At 36.1% G+C, this 17,065-nt stretch overlaps 1 protein-coding gene across 8 annotated transcripts in view; it reads left to right on the top strand.

The window, feature by feature from the left end:
* Positions 1-17,065, top strand: part of LOC143231894 (uncharacterized) — a 137,931-nt gene that overhangs the window by 28,382 nt on the left and 92,484 nt on the right. Inside the window, exon 2 of one of the 8 annotated variants that reach the window (XM_076466684.1) lies at positions 12,711-13,012. The exons of 3 other annotated variants lie outside the window; for them this stretch is intronic. The gene's annotated coding sequence lies outside the window, so the exon portion shown is untranslated. Of the gene's footprint in view, positions 1-325; positions 536-1,810; positions 1,932-12,710; positions 13,013-13,096; positions 13,485-17,065 lie in introns of those variants that run through there. 4 more of the 8 variants (XM_076466682.1, XM_076466685.1, XM_076466683.1 and 1 more) reach the window with 4 other exon arrangements.

Raw genomic sequence — 17,065 nt, 5'->3', positions numbered from 1 at the left:
TGTCATCATGCGAGTGGGATCTACGCAATGAAGGTTTTTCTTTTTCCAGCACCTGTATGGTCTTACAGTTCTTATATTTGATTCATGCACCAATTATATGCTACTTGATGATTTCCAGATGCGGGCGAAATGGGCGAGGAGTGACGAAATGAACTGCCAGAAACTGGAAAGTTTCCAGTATTTCTGCTTGTAGAAAAACTGTATTAGTTAGCTTAAAAAAACACATTACTTTCTGCTGTATTCTATTGGTAATAAATACTCTTTAACTGGCGAGAATAATCAAATTCCTTTAAAAGGAGTTAGAAAAAGTGTTCCTCATTCACTCGGGTAATGTACCGTTTTGTTCGTGACATCACTGGTGTTAAAACTCCTACACTTGACAGTTCTGATGTTAGAAGGATTGGGCGCCAGTTGTCTGCGTTAAGACAGAGAATCTTCCCGAACGATTGATCACTTGGCTGTCAGTATCATTAAACAGACTTCCTTGCTAAACGGAGTGAACGAATAAGTGTAGAACGTTAGCGTTAGGCTTAAGGTACGAGTATCGATCGAATTATATTTTAAAGTGATAATCAATGCCTTTAAGTATGCACATTAGCTACCAAATCACGTGCCAACTTTCCATTGAGTGCCTGCCAAAGAAGAGTCAAATATCAGAAAATTTGATTGCTGGAAATTTTCATGTAGTTTAACGTTAATATTTTGAAATTACGTATCTGTTAATGCAACAATATGTCAAGGCCCATTAAGGAGAGTTTATAACTACGTTGTACGAAACGTATTTTAATGGTAAGCTCGCTTGATTGAAAACAGTCGTCAGCCATAATCCTTCACTGGGTTATGCAACAATGTTAGGTTTAGGAGCGTCATTTTCAGTCTGAAAAGTTTGGCATTCAATTTTCAAAATATCGAGGTTTGATTGATACAAACTTATAGTGTTCAGTGCCGTCTGCTTGTATCTAGATGGGCTGTTTACTACATTCTCGAAGTGACATGAGATCAAAGAGGCTTAGCTTTACTAGCCCTAATTCAATGAATAACTTTTGAAATAATTTGGAACTGAGAAACACAGTTCAAAGGTGAGATGTCAAAAATACAAAAGTTTCCATAATACAAAGCGTTCGTTTCTTTCTGCGTGTTTATAAGTGTGCTTACTGCTCTGCCCTCAAATAAACGTTAGAATAAACAGGTCTAAGGTCACCACAGGTCTTGAGCAATTAAATACCTGTGAAATAAGTTCGAAACGTGATAGTTCGAAGATGCAAAGTCAAGAAAACACTCCAAGGTATACCGCGTGCAGTGGTTGATATCTGCAGGTTTATAAGCGTGATTGGTGCTCTGGCCTCAAAATATTATGATAATAAGAGGCCTAAGGTCATGAACATTATATGCAAAGGTGAAAGGTTAAATCTGCAGAAACTTTCTTCAAATAGGAAATGTATTCGTAGTACAACCACAAGCATATGCAGTTAGTTTTATGATTCGTATACAAATAACTATTTTTTTAATCTAGCGTTCAAAAGTCAAAATCTACAAAACTGTTTAAAAAACGTAAAGAATAGGTCATTATTTGTAGCGACATACGCACACATATATATACTTATGTAACAAAATACGAAGGGCCATTAAGGATATGTATAATTAGGTTCGAAAATTATACGCTTCTAGAAATACCATATTTCACCAGTAATGGGATAAATCAAAGTTATAGTTGACTAACTTAGAACTTCGGTTTCCACTGTATGCTACCAGCATAAGTCTGGTTTGGTTTGAATTTCGCGTAAAGCTAAGTCTATCATTTCTAATTTAGTAGTGATAGACTGGAGGGAAGGCAGCTAGTCAATACTAACCACCACCAACCCTTGGACTACTCTTTTACGAACGAAATCTGAGACTGAACGTTACATTATAATGTCCCTACGGCTGAGAGGGTGAGAATTTTCTGATTGTTCTTATTCAAACAGCTAAATAAGAATGAACTGCAAGTGTAGTTTAGTTTTATATTTGATCAATTTAATATTAATACATAACGTATTCTAAAGAAAAATATTTATTTACTTTCTTCTGTTCATTTTAAACCAGGAAACAAACAAAGATTCTACCGAAAATAACTACTCTATAATAGCTTTTATTGTCACAAGTCCGTTGTTTTTGTTGTTTTGAATTAAGCACAAGGCTACACAATGGGCTATCTATGCACTGCCCACCACGGGTATCGAAACCTCGTTTTTCGCGGTGTGAGTCCACAGACATACTTAATTAAATAAAAACTTAACTATTTGCTTATATTTATTATCTACGTGTAGCTGCAGGTTTTCGAAACTCTAGTATTTCTTTACTTTTTTTGCGCAGATATCCCTCGTGTAGCTTTGCGCGAAATTCAAAAATAAACAAACAGAGTATTTCTTTTTTCAATTATGGATTAAAACGCCTTAAATTAATTGCATTAAAGTATCACTTTTTTAAACTGAAAGGTAAGGTATATTATTTAAAACATATACGTAAAATTTGAGTAACCAGGCCATAAGAGCGAATATCTTTACGCGTTTATTATTCTTTGTGATTGTAGAGAATCTAGTAGACATATTATATTTAACAACTCAAGTAAATGATTAATTTATATATATATTTGTTCTCGTTCTTAATAGGCTTTCAAAATTTTGAAAAATGCTTAATATTCCAATCGTACACCATGTTCGCCATATCCATTTTTACGACGCGTTTTGCTCAATCCAGTGCTTATCACGCCAGCTGGGATACAATAAACACGGGTATGGTTGGGATGCTATTTATTTGTGTCATGTGTTACAATGAAACACGTTGTCGGCGTTAGATATGACAAACGTAGTGGGCCTGAAATACACTCATTTGATACTTAAAATTCACTGTGTGACTAGATAAAGAATACGGTATTAAAAATATAAAAAACCTAATATCAAGTATAAATGTATAATTAATATTTCATAATATAGTTTCTATGTGAAGGAATACATCAACATTTGTATTCTGTCGTATTTATAACATTCTCATTCAAACAAATTATAAACAGTAGGAATGTTCCGACTTGAAAATCTGCGCTTTATTTCAACAAGACGAGGAGAATGTCGGGATTATCTGTTTGGTTTTCCACGTGCGTTGCTGCGACAAATATTATTGTTATGACGTGTTTTGTTAGTGGCGATGTACGTTTGTAATTGGTCGTTATTTTAAGTGTTACCGCGGGAAAGAGAGTTTTGTCATAGTCACGTGAAATGATGCCGGCATACGTTTTAAAACTTATGTTCTAATTTATGTATCGTTGTCACAAACAAGTGTGTAATAAGAAATCTGTTACAACTTTAAAAGAATTACCAATACTTTTCACATTAATTTATTTCTGTTTAACACTTCATCACATTGTTGTAAGAAACGGTGAGGTCATTACTACGTTGCAGTTCGTTGTGTATGTGTGTGGGGGTTATCCCCCCAGAAAGATTTAAAAATTGCTAGAGATTGAATCTTGAGTCATTTTAACCACAAGTACTGCACATATGCACAACGTGATGTACTGAAAAATGAGAGGCAAATTCTAATACTAATACATAAGCTATAGCAATACATACCATTAAAAAAAGTGGCTCGGCTGAAGGGCCCTACCGTTTCTTATGGCCCTGAATCGAGTTAATAATATAAGACCGGTTAAAGAACGTAGGTATGGTGTTTGCATATTCATTAAAAACTATATATGGAGTCACGAGCAGAAGCTTACTGAATAGAGTAAATAAATCTTCATTCAGCGAATCCATGATACAACACTTAAAGATCACCTAGGTAACGGATATTCACCCTGAAACGTTTACTATTGTAAAGGATCTATTAAGTCGTGTCTCACAATGCCTTACGTTAACAATACCCTTTCTCAACATTGCGCTCGTGGCTAGAAAGAAGCGTTTTGTCCGATTAAGCAGGCATTTACTTTCACATATGTATTGAAAAGCGGTATTTTCAAATAAAGTAGCTAAATAGAAAAATAAAAACATTTGTCTTCTGATACAATAAATAACGTATTATAAATATAATGCAGTCATTTGTTCCAAGGTTACTTTTAATGAACACTCTTGTTTCTCACTCGATGATGAATTGTTTGGTTTTAGTTAAGCACTATGCTACACGATGGGCTATCTATACACTGCCCACACACGGTTATCAAAACCCGGTTTCGGGCGAAAAGTGTCCGCAGACATAACTTTGTGCCACTATGGAGCACACTTGATTATGAAAACGTTATTATGTTTGCATAATAAATTTCACGACACATGCAAAGATCTCACAAACAGAGATTGAGGACGATTCGTGTGTTTTCTTATAGCATAGCCACATCAGGCTATCTGCTGAGTCCACCGAGGAGAATCGAACCCTCGATTTTAGCGTTGTAAATCCGTAGAGTTACCGCTGTAGCAGCGTGAGAGATTAAGGACGGACTCCATTGCTGGTTGCTATGTATCCAAAGACATGCTACAATTATAAAAATAAATAATGTTAATATCATAGAATAACTAGATAAAGTGGAAATAAAGTAATTGTTAAACAAAAATATGATATGAAGGTGTAAAGAATCGATCAAATTATAAATTATAAGATTAACTTGAAAACTGTTTAACACAAGTAAGAGCTATGTATAAAAATCTAAATTACGAATGCAAACATTTCACTACAATTAAAACTCGTCTTGATACGAAACCTTTATAGAGGTCTTACATTCAAAATCGTACATTATTATAAAACAACTCTTTTAAGAATAAGTCAGTGGATGAATTAGTTATGTTTAATTAGGGCTCTAGTTTGCAAATTAACAATTTTTCTTCGATACGTGGACAACGACCTGAACTGAATTAAGAAGTTCAACCATTGACTTGTTCTTAAAAATATATTTGTTTTGTCCACTGCTGTGAGTTAGAATGTTGTTTAATTACTGTAGTTCATATTGGTGAGGCCCAGCATGGCCGGGTGGTTAAAGTACTCGACTCGTAATCTGAGGATCGCACCAAACATACTCGCTCTTTCAGCCTTGGCGACGTTATAATGTGACGGTCAATCCCACTATTCGTTGGTGAAACAGTAGCCCAAGGGTTGGCTTGATCATAAGTGAATACAGTTGATAACTCTCTTAGTTTGTTTTAGGATTTCGCGCAAAGCTACACGAAAGCTATCTGCGATAGCCGTCTCTAAATTAGCAGTGTAAGACTAGAGGGAAGGCAGCTAGTCATCACTACCCACCGCCAACTCTTGGGCTTCTCTTTTACCAACGTATAGTGGGATTGATCGTAACGTTATAACGCTCCCACGGCTAAAAGGGCGGGCATGTTTGGTGCGACAGGATTCGAACCCGCGATCCTCATATAGCGAGTCGAGCTCTCTAATCTCCTGACTATCTATGCATTAGACGAGTAAAAGCTCTCTAACATTAATAAAAAAATATTACTTGAAAGTCACTTTATTAAAAACACATAAAAAGTGATTCTAACAAATGGTTAAATTTTTCAATTTGTTGTGATTCGGTCTAATCTTCGTTTCATGCCATATTTTTGTTGTCATTATGAAAGAATATTTTGACAAAATAAAAGCTTTAACATAAGAAGAAACATGTTTCGCGCGATTACAATCCCATTGTATCCCGAGTACCCCCGAGGTAACTTTTTATATGGTGAGAACAGCTGCTGTAAGAATTTCCAAGTGATCACATGGAGATAACGACCCAAGGATCAAAGTGCAGGTAACAATAGGTATCTATAGTATATTACCAACAGTGATTTCAAAACTGTACACGCGTTGTCTGGAAACTTCTGGTCTTACAATCATTGGGAAAATTGTTTTGAACTAATATAGTCAGGTAGGTTATTTGTACTACTTTATATAGTGTGTGTGTTTTTCTGAAAGCAAAGCCACATCGGGTTATCTGCTGAGCCTACTGAGGGGAATCGAACCCCTGATTTTAGCGTTGTAAGTCCGTCGACTTACCGCTGTACTAGCGAGGGGCACTTTATATAGTACTTGACGTCCGTAAGCATCAGCAATAGCCATATCGATTAATGACTGATCTAACTGGTACATTACTGACAGCGTCCCTCATATAAGTACTTAGTGAATCGTTCAGCAAGTTTTGTAAGAAAATGTTCTGAGAAATTCAACGAGCTGTTGAAGCGTCCTAGTTGTCCCATATGCTGTGTCACAATAGAACTAATCACTAACAGAGCTATAGGTGAAATAGTATTCATATACCACCAGCAGCTTAGGCTGCCCATTAAAGTAAAATAATAGCCATTCAGCATTTTAACATTACTAACTAAAGGTTTGTAATTTCGTTTATTAGGGAAATACATTTCTGTAGATAGGCTACCACAACAGTGCAGGACAATGGAAAGTACAGGATGTCCACAACGAGGTGGCTTAATACATAAACTGGTGTTTTTTTTTGTGTGTGACTTTTTCAGTATATAGAAATATTTAATTTGACTTTCTAACACCGTAAAGAGTCCGCGAGTGGCAATCACGCTTCGTTTCTTCAAAGGTTCGAAACGTAGAACATGAGGAAGAGACTTAACTTGAGGCGCTAATGGTTGCCAAGACTGAAAAACCTCAGAATCTCTTCAGAAAACTGTCTCAAGTTATTTGGTCGTCGAATTCTACTGGAAAATGACTGTTCTTCTGGGATCCATACTAAAGAAGTGTGATGGAAGGTATTTTACTTTCAAATCCCTAGTGAACTGAACGACAATGGTCTGTTTGCAGAAAACCATGTTACGCACACGATAAACATTTTAAAACTCACGAATCTTATAAGTTTACAAACGTTTTTATTCGAAAGTCCAATTCCTGATAGTAAACTGAAAAAATATACTTGAGAATGTTTCTGAATATTTAGACCAAGATACTGTAAAGCAATAAACAACAACACAAAAAACACACTTTCAATGTGAAAACAAATCGTTTCTGTCGGTTTCAATGAAATCCAGTCATTTTGATACAACTCTTTGGTTCAGAACAAATTGTTTCTGCCGGTTTCAATGAAATCCAGTCATTTTGATAATTCAGAACAAATTATTTCTGCCGGTTTCAATGAAATCCAGTCATTTTGATAATTCAGAACAAATTATTTCTGCCGGTTTCAATGAAATCCAGTCATTTTGATAATTCAAAACAAATTATTTCTGCCGGTTTCAATGAAATCCAGTCATTTTGATAATTCAGAACAAATTATTTCTGCTGGTTTCAATGAAATCCAGTCATTTTGATACAACTCTTTGGTTCAGAAAAAATTGTTTCTGCCGGTTTCAATGAAATCCAGTCATTTTGATAATTCAAAACAAATTATTTCTGCCGGTTTCAATGAAATCCAGTCATTTTGATAATTCAAAACAAATTATTTCTGCCGGTTTCAATGAAATCCAGTCATTTTGATAATTCAGAACAAATTATTTCTGCTGGTTTCAATGAAATCCAGTCATTTTGATACAACTCTTTGGTTCAGTACAAATTGTTTCTGCCGGTTTCAATGAAATCCAGTCATTTTGATAATTCAAAACAAATTATTTCTGCCGGTTTCAATGAAATCCAGTCATTTTGATAATTCAGAACAAATTATTTCTGCCGGTTTCAATGAAATCCAGTCATTTTGATGCTACTCTTTGGTTCAGAACAAATTATTTCTGTCGGTTTCAATGAAATCCAGTCATTTTGATACTACTCTTTGGTTCAGAACAAATCGTTTCTGTCGGTTTTAATGAAATCCAGTCATTTTGATACTACTCTTTGGTTCAGAACAAATTATTTCTGTCGGTTTCAATGAAATCCAGTCATTTTGATACAACTCTTTGGTTCAGAACAAATTGTTTCTGCCGGTTTCAATGAAATCCAGTCATTTTGATAATTCAGAACAAATTATTTCTGCCGGTTTCAATGAAATCCAGTCATTTTGATAATTCAAAACAAATTATTTCTGCCGGTTTCAATGAAATCCAGTCATTTTGATAATTCAAAACAAATTATTTCTGCCGGTTTCAATGAAATCCAGTCATTTTGATACAACTCTTTGGTTCAGTACAAATTGTTTCTGCCGGTTTCAATGAAATCCAGTCATTTTGATAATTCAAAACAAATTATTTCTGCCGGTTTCAATGAAATCCAGTCATTTTGATAATTCAGAACAAATTATTTCTGCCGGTTTCAATGAAATCCAGTCATTTTGATGCTACTCTTTGGTTCAGAACAAATTATTTCTGTCGGTTTCAATGAAATCCAGTCATTTTGATACTACTCTTTGGTTCAGAACAAATCGTTTCTGTCGGTTTTAATGAAATCCAGTCATTTTGATACTACTCTTTGGTTCAGAACAAATTATTTCTGTCGGTTTCAATGAAATCCAGTCATTTTGATACTACTCTTTGGTTCAGAACAAATCGTTTCTGTCGGTTTCAATGAAATCCAGTCATTTTGATACTACTCTTTGGTTCAGAACAAATTATTTCTGTCGGTTTCAATGAAATCCAGTCATTTTGATACTACTCTTTGGTTCAGAACAAATCGTTTCTGTCGGTTTCAATGAAATCTAGTCGCTTCGTAATCTGAGGGTCTCGGGTTCGCGCCCGAGTCGCGCCAAACATGCTCGCCCTCCCAGCCGTGGGGGCGTTATAATGTGATGGTTAATCCCACTATTCGTTGGTAAAAGAGTAGCCCAAGAGTTGGCGGTGGGTGGTGATGACTAGCTGCTTTCCCTCTAGTCTTACACTGCTAAATTAGGGACGGCTAGCACAGATAGCCCTCGAGTAGCTTTGTGCGAAATTCCAAAACAAACTATATATATATATAACGACCTCCAGGAATCTGTATAATTCTGTTTATGTTGACCTACTAAACAAGTGGGCTTACTTAGTAGGTGTTATACAGTTTGTTCAGGATGTAACATTATATGAGATATGGTTTACGATTTCCTCTTTTCTTTCTTTCTTAAGCTCCTTTCGTGTATATATCTTGCATAAACACAGGATGTGCAATTATTTCGTGTTAAACGAACAGGAGAAGATAAAATTATGCTTCCTTACAGTAAATTCACACGATATCTTGCACATAAGTGAAACGTATTGGTTTTTCTGCAACTAGTTAGGATAAAAGGTCGAAAACACAAGCATCTTCTAAAATGTTAAGATTATAACTTGAATCACTAAGATGGCCAGAACTACTACTGTTTGTTCTTACTATCTGAATCCCAAGATGGCCAGAATAACAGTAATAGTAGTTCTGGCCATCTTGGGATTCAGATAGTAAGAACAAACAGTAGTAGTTCTGGCCATCTTTGTGATCCAGGTAACAATTACTACTACTGTTTGTTCTTGCTACCTGAATCACCAAGATGGCTAGAAATATTCCTGTTTGTTCTTGCTACCTGAATCACCAACATGGCTAGAACTATTCCTGTTTGTTCTTGCTACTTGAACGTGAGAACAGACTTTTTAAGGTAATTTAAACCTTTAAATCAATGGTGTCTTACTAAAAGAGAAATGTGGGGTATCTTAAAAACGCCTTGAAATAAACCGGTTGCTAGAGGCGATTATAATTTTAAAATTATATGTAAGGGGGTGAGAAGACATACAGGTTATTGGGATATCTATATTTTTGATACTTGCATTGTTGTTAGAGAAATGGGCACGTGACACAAACAGGTCAAATGCGATGAAAGGGTTTTTGATAACACAAGCCAAACCTTCTCATTGAATTTGATAAGTTCAGAATATCTTAACCAGTAACGTTTTAGGGATTTTTTGAACTGGTATATAACTATCTGTTTTAGGCGTTGTGAGAAATTGAACGAAAAATGTCACTTTGTGCGAAGGGGAGGAAATTCTGTTATAAGGAGGTTAACACTAGAAAAAAATTACTAGAGTTGTTTGATCTTTGGAGTAGGATTTTCTTTATTTTGTAGCTTTATGTATAAAACCAAGTGGAAATAACAAATAAAGGAAATCGATGCTAGATGAAAGATACCATTAAGTATTAAATGAAAACATGCACTTGTGAACTTGAAATACGGTCAAAACATAACTTAAACTTTATTGTTTCTTGCATTCTATACAAATACACAGTGGAGGCGCCAAGGGGGGACTTGGGGCTTGAGCCCCCCTCAGCCCCCTCCCCAATATTGTTATCTACATATATTCATAAAATATGGGATACACAATCGTCGTTGTTGCTTAATAATTAACATCAAAGAGACATAGATCTGTAGAACTCAACGTCTTCATCAAGACGGAAGTATGTGTCATGCGTTCTGTAGCAACGTACTGAATGCACTGAAACTCATGCACTGTATTGCTGCTCCCTGTGTAATGCCATTCAATCTTGAGCTTTGACGAAAATTAGACAACCACGCTAATTTCAAGTTACAACAAATCATCAGGGATTTTACTTGATAAACCAAAGGTTTCACAGGTATTTACCCATTAATTTCATTTATCTTTTATTGAAAAGTAAAACATAGCATGCATGTATAAGTGTATTGTGTATAGGTCGAAACTATGAAGCATTTAGCCGGTGTTGTGTCCTCTGTGAGATCATTTTACATCAGCCATCCAAATTTGTACTGATGATTGTGGCGTACACTTGAAAACGCAGTTCAAAATAGCACACCTTTCTGAAATGTACCTTGGTATTTACATTATTATAATTTACCATCTATACTTCATATTGATGGCATTTTGGGAAACCCCTACACAGTTTACCTCAGCCCCCCAACTGCAAAAATACAGTTTCTATTAAATATTTTTTTGTAGAAAAACGAAGAAAATCCAAACAAATACAATGAACATTTTATTTGTATTAAGATTTTGCTTCAGCCCGTCTCACTTGTGAGGGGGGGTGAGGAAGACGGGGGAAGTTTTGTGGGGCCAGCATACTGTGACACGATCTTTTAAAATTGACAACACGAATTTTTAAATTCTTCGAGACAATAAAGTTGGGTGGGCCGAAGTGAAATTTGAGGGTACGCGACCTACCACAACACCCTTCTAGCGTTGGCCATTTTGGTTCTTTATCCTTGTAATAAAGTAGTAATATAATCAATATCTTTAATAATTTCACATCGGCTTGTGGAAAAGTTGCGTTCTATTTGTTATCATGCACGTCTCGTGCTATATATAGACCAAGTAAAGTAGTGTCAAGATAAGAACACGAAAAGTATCGCGAGTTTTGAATCCTTGCAATGCTGCTAATGTAACTGTTATTTAACGAAAACGGTTTTAACAACTTTGTGGTACTTTCTTTAGGTACTGTGATGGCATAAGCATATACCTCTGCGTGTTTTAGTTGTAAAAATTCAAATTCGGAATCAAAATTTCACACGTGGAATTAGTGTAGATGTAGTGTGGGTGTAGATCCATGCAGTGTGACATAAAAGCTCGTGATTGCATGCTTGTGTGAATGATGTTCTATGAGCATGCGTTTCAACAGTAAACATGTCAAACCAAAATAAGACTTTTTCGCCACATACAAAGGAGACTTAACGAGCATTGATACCTATAAATGTAAGCACTATTCACCTGGATCACTCGCTATCTTTGATATTTCTAACGGGAATGACTGAGAAAATTGTATTTGTTGTCAAGCGCAAAACTATATAAGGGTTATTTGTGCGCTGCTCACCGCGGGTTTCTAGGCCTAATGTTTAGTGTTATAACTCCTCATCTTACCACTGAGCCACGTGGGGAGGGGGGGATTGAGAGAGAGAAAAGAACAGCTGAATTTTTGATGACGAGTAACAATTTTATTTTATTTTGAAATAAAATTATATCTCAGAACGGCTGGTATGGATATTAACACTTTTACTGGTAAGAAGAGAACAACGTTTCAACCTTCCTAGGTCATCTTCAGGTTAAGAATAAATAAATGGATAATAAAAGAATGAAGAGAAATATATTGTCAAAAGGTAATAAGATAAAATGAAGCTTAAGGAAAAAATTATATTCATTTGTAAATTAGATTTCTGATTTTGTCTTTTATCATGATATTTCCCAATGTTTTGTATGCACGCCTGGGATCCCTTTAAATAAACTACATAATTTGTATGAGATCAGAATATCGTGATAAAAGGTTTGTCTGTATTCTCTACGCATAATCATTGCAGTTCTAATGAATTGATATTATTAGTTCGGTATTTCTAAATTAAACGTCTTTCATTTAGATATTTCAAACATGGTTTTATTTTTTACGTGTTTGTTTGTCCGCTGTTAAGTAGAGAGCTTACACAATGGGCTATCTATCCTGTGCCCGCCATGCGTTTCGAAACCAGGCTATTATCGTTATAAGCCCTCAGATAGGCCCGGCATGGCCAGGTGGGTTAAGGCGTTATACTCGTAATCTGAGGGCCGCGGGTTCGAATTTCCGTCGCATCAAACAAGCTCGCCCTTTCAGCCGCGTGGGCGTTATAATGTTGCGGTCAATCCCCACTATTCGTTGCTGAAAGAGTAGCCCAAGAGTTGGCGGTGAGTGGTGATGACTAGCTGCCTTCCCTCTAGTCTTACACTGCTAAATTAGGGACATCTAGTGCAGATAGCCCTCGTGTAGCTTTGCGCGAAATTCAAAAAACAAACAAACAAGCCTCCAGATTTGCCGCTGAGTCATTGAATTGGAGGGAAGGGATTGTTAACGTGTTAGGGAAGAAATATTTGCCTATCTATTTATAGGCTTAACAGGAAGAATATCTTCTGAAGGGAAACAACAGGAAACGCCTTACACCAATTTCCACACTGCAGTGAAAGTAAAGCGTTAGAGAAAACGACGGACATTATTGGTTTTATCACCTGGTCCTGGGTGGTAGTGTGTTCGCAGAAAAGACTCGAAGAAAAAGAGAACTGATGCGACAACGCACGTGCTGCTGCTGTACTTAATGCTTTTGATGAAGAGGCGTCACCAATCGAGAAGTAACACGTACAGTAACAATAAGTAACCCTGGTAACTCTCAGCATCTATAACAAAATAAAAGAAGGTAAAGACGAAGTTTTTCTTTCTTTATGAGTGTCGCGCATGTGTGGTTTTAACATATGTTGTGTCGCTTTCACCCAACTCACTCGAAAATAAGCAGCGTCCCTTCGAACCTCAGCGGGAAGTAAGTCTATGTCGGCGTTCTAACTAGCCAGCAACTCCAACCACTGTCTCTTTCACAACCGTTTTTGTATTTCCCTTACCTATAGAATATGCACATGTGGCCGTCAGACGTAGGACGAATTGAAAGGAACTTGATCAACGAATATTTGAAAGTCACGTCGCGTGCTAGGCACGCGTCGTTCGTGATTTTGTTTAACGCACAGAGCAGCGAAAATTTATGTTGTAGTTATATAGGTAAGGGATACGCAAGCTGAGATTTTATACCGCTGGGATGAGCGTCCATCTACGTTAGGTTGTCTCATTTATTAGTGCCTGTATCGATAGCAAATTATGAGGAGAAAACAAGAGCTGAGGTAGGCGTACTAGGTAGGAGCACGTGAAGAAGAATACATGTTGCCTTTTACTACATTTAAAACTAGATATATTTTTGTGATCACTTGCTTACGTGTTTTTGAAACGTACATCCTACATTATGAATCACAAAAGGAATTATATACTTATTTATAAAATAGATATGAGGGTATTAAGTGAAAAAAAACTTTTGTGAGGGTGTTTCCACTATGCATATTACCATAGCATTTATGAATAAATATAGGAAACTGTAACGGTAAGGAATTTCGTAAATATGTGTACTTTTTTTTTTTTTTATTGAAATCTCTCTGGATGATTGTTTTAAGAAATATTGGTGCACAAAGACACGTGTTTTGGCAACTATAAAGCACCACTAGATTTCAACATGGTGTTCAAATGTATTTGAACTCAAAATAATCCTCAAAACTCATAATTGTTTTGTACTTGAAATTTTGAGGGTTAAGGATTGTTCTATACAATTCTTTTCTCGTCTTTTTTATGTGTCTTTGTTTAGAATTAAGTACAAAGCTACACAAGGGGCCATTTGCGCTTTTACCACCACGGGTATCGAAACCCGGCTTCTAGCGGTGGGAGTCCGCAGACATACCACTGTGTCACTAGGAAGGATTATTTATTTGTAGAGGATCTTTATTATTTGTGTCCCCCGCTGGTACAGCGGTAAGTCTTCGGATTTACAATGTTAAAATCAGGGGTTCGATTACCCTCGGTGGACTCAGCTGATAGTCAAATCTGGTTTTGCTATAAGAAAACACACGCTTCATTGTTTGTTTTCCGTGTACTTGTGTGTCTTCTCGATAATTATTAAAAGTTTACATTTTTATGTTTCATCTATTTCGTTGTTTGAAAAACGATACAACAGCGTATTGAAAAGTGAAAATGTGTTAAACGTTGCTTAGGCTTTTCAAAGTGTCATAAGAAAGGATTTGTTTGTTTTTGGAATTTTGCGCAAAGCTACTCGAGGTCTATCTGCACAAGCCGTCCATAACTTAGCAGTATAAGAATAGAGGGAAAGCAGCTAGTCATGGCCACCTACCGCCAATTGTTGGGCTACTCTTTTACCAAAGAATAGTAGGACTGACCAACACATTATAATGTCCCCACGGATGAAAGACGAGCATGTTTCGTATGACGGGGATTCGAACTCGCGACACTTAAATTATGAGTCAAGCGCCCGAACCACCAGGCCATGCCGGGCCCATAAAAAGGAATCTTCAGAAATGTTATTCTATTTCGTTTTAGTGGCATTTTCGCTTTTCCGCCCTATGAAAAAATAAACATACAACAAAAACAACAACAAAGAAGCATACTATGGACAACATCTAGAGGCTTGGCAAGGTCAGGTCTTAGAGTTACGGGTTCGAATCCCCCTCACATTAAATATGTTCGTCTTTTCAGTCGTGGTGGCATTATAATGTTTCGATCAATCCCACTATTCGTTGATAAAAAAATTGCCCAAGAGTTGGTGGTGGGTGGTGATGACTAGCTTACCTTCCCTTTAGTCTTACACTGTTAAATTAGGGACGGATAACGCAGATAATCCTCGTGTAACTTTGCGCGAAATTCAAAAAAACAAACACCTATGACGCCACATGTCACTCAAATATTATTGAGATAGGTATATGGTCGATGGTTCTCACCTACAAGGCTTGCACTGTGCATTCTATTCCCGTCATTTTGCAATTTTATTTGTGTGTTTAATGCTGTATGACATGTTTTTCTTCTGTCTTTACGTCACAGTTTTTTTTTTATAATGTTCAAGTTTTCCAAGTGTCCGTCTGAAATTGTATACGTTTGACTGTACCTGACCAATGCTTAATGCACGCAGAATTTATGATTGACATAATTTTAGTCAGTCGAGTGCTTTTTGTATCAAAGCTGTACTTTTATTTCATTCTGTTCTCGTGTTGAACAAATAGAATAAAAGAATGTCTAACCCGTGGTTCTAACAATTTGTGCACTGACAGCACTTTAAAGATTTTACGAACAGTTTTTTTTAACGACTTTCACGCACATATATTTTTTTTCTTTATTTCTCAGACCCTTTCCTGTATGTTTGAAATTTAAAAGTGGTTTGGTTTGAATTTCGCGCAAAGCTACTCGAGGGCTATCTGCGCTAACCGTCCCTAATTTTGCAGTATAAGACCATAATGAAAGGCAGGTAGTCAGTCATCACAACCCATAGCCAACTCTTGGGCTACTCTTTTACCAACAAATAGTGGGATTGATTGTTACATTATAACACTCCCACGGCTAAAAGGGTGAACACGTTTGATGTGAGGGGGATTCGAACCCACGACCCTCAGATTACGACTCGAGTGCCTTAACCACCTGGCCATGCTGGGCGTAAATTTAAAAGTAAAGTTGTATCTCTATTGAAAAAAAATGTTTTGTTGGCCAAAGTGTAGTCGACAAAGAGAAGGGTAAATTTTCTGTCAAAAACTGTTTAACATAAACAGGTTTTTAAAATATAAGAAGTTAAATCCCATTACGTTTGGTGCAAGTCAGAACGCTTTCTCTTCTTGAGAAAAATTACTTTAAAATGCTTAGCTTAAAAATTAGTAAAAATATTTTAATTCTACATTGAAAGGTCTATAAGAAAATACAAATGGAAATAAGATATTCTACAAATCAGTTTTAGTATCTTAAGTAAACGTAGCTAACATTATAATTTTCTTCCTTCTAATCAACACCATTTTTACCTTGGTTTCTTAACACATTACTTTTCACTGATAACGTGTGTTGTGAATAGAGGGATTTTCTTTTTAGCTAACTTTTTCTTTGGAATATAAAGCTACTTGTAACATGACTGCAATTTCATTCGATTTCAGGACACGCGTTCTCAGGCATATTACATTTATTGTTCAAATAAAATTTGAAATGGTGTAACCTATATAGGACGTAAAAGAGGTATACACCAGTTCTGTACGGAATCATGTATAGAGGTGTTTTAGTGCACACACAAAAAAGACACCTTTTTGAAGTCCACACCACGAAGATATGGTATTGACATTTTAGGAGAACGCTGTTAGCTTGGTTTTATAACTTTTTTTCAGATACGTATCACTTCTAAAGGAATTATTTTGTATCCCCCTTTCACAAATCATTGTTTGTTTTTCAATTTCGCGCAAAGCTATACGAGTGCTATTTGAGCTAACCGTCCCTAATTTAGCAGTATAAAACTCAGAGAAAAGGCAGCTAGTCATCACCACCCACCGCCAACTCTTGGATTACCCTTACCGGCTCGTTAAGAAATCATAATTTGTTGCCTAAGGCAGATCAATAGAGACTGAATATTGTCTAACTTTATTAACCCCGGTTTTTATCTGCATTTTCTGTCATGTCGTTCGTTCTTGTTTATTATTACTATAAAACATAGCGATCGTTTTACTAACGTAATATTTTATTAATTATTATGCTGTACGCAGACTTTGTAATCTAATATAACCTTCAGTGTCATACGCAGCCTAAAGTAGATCGTGCGTAGTTATTATAACCCAAATGATAAATAGTTATGGATTTGAATGATTTAATTAGCCTCTTCAATCGATACAAATGTCTGTGA

Source organism: Tachypleus tridentatus, chromosome 11 (genome assembly GCF_004210375.1).
Source record: "Tachypleus tridentatus isolate NWPU-2018 chromosome 11, ASM421037v1, whole genome shotgun sequence".
NCBI lineage: Eukaryota > Metazoa > Arthropoda > Merostomata > Xiphosura > Limulidae > Tachypleus > Tachypleus tridentatus.
The sequence above is the reverse complement of the archived record's forward strand: the minus strand, read 5'-3'. Positions and strand labels throughout refer to the sequence as shown.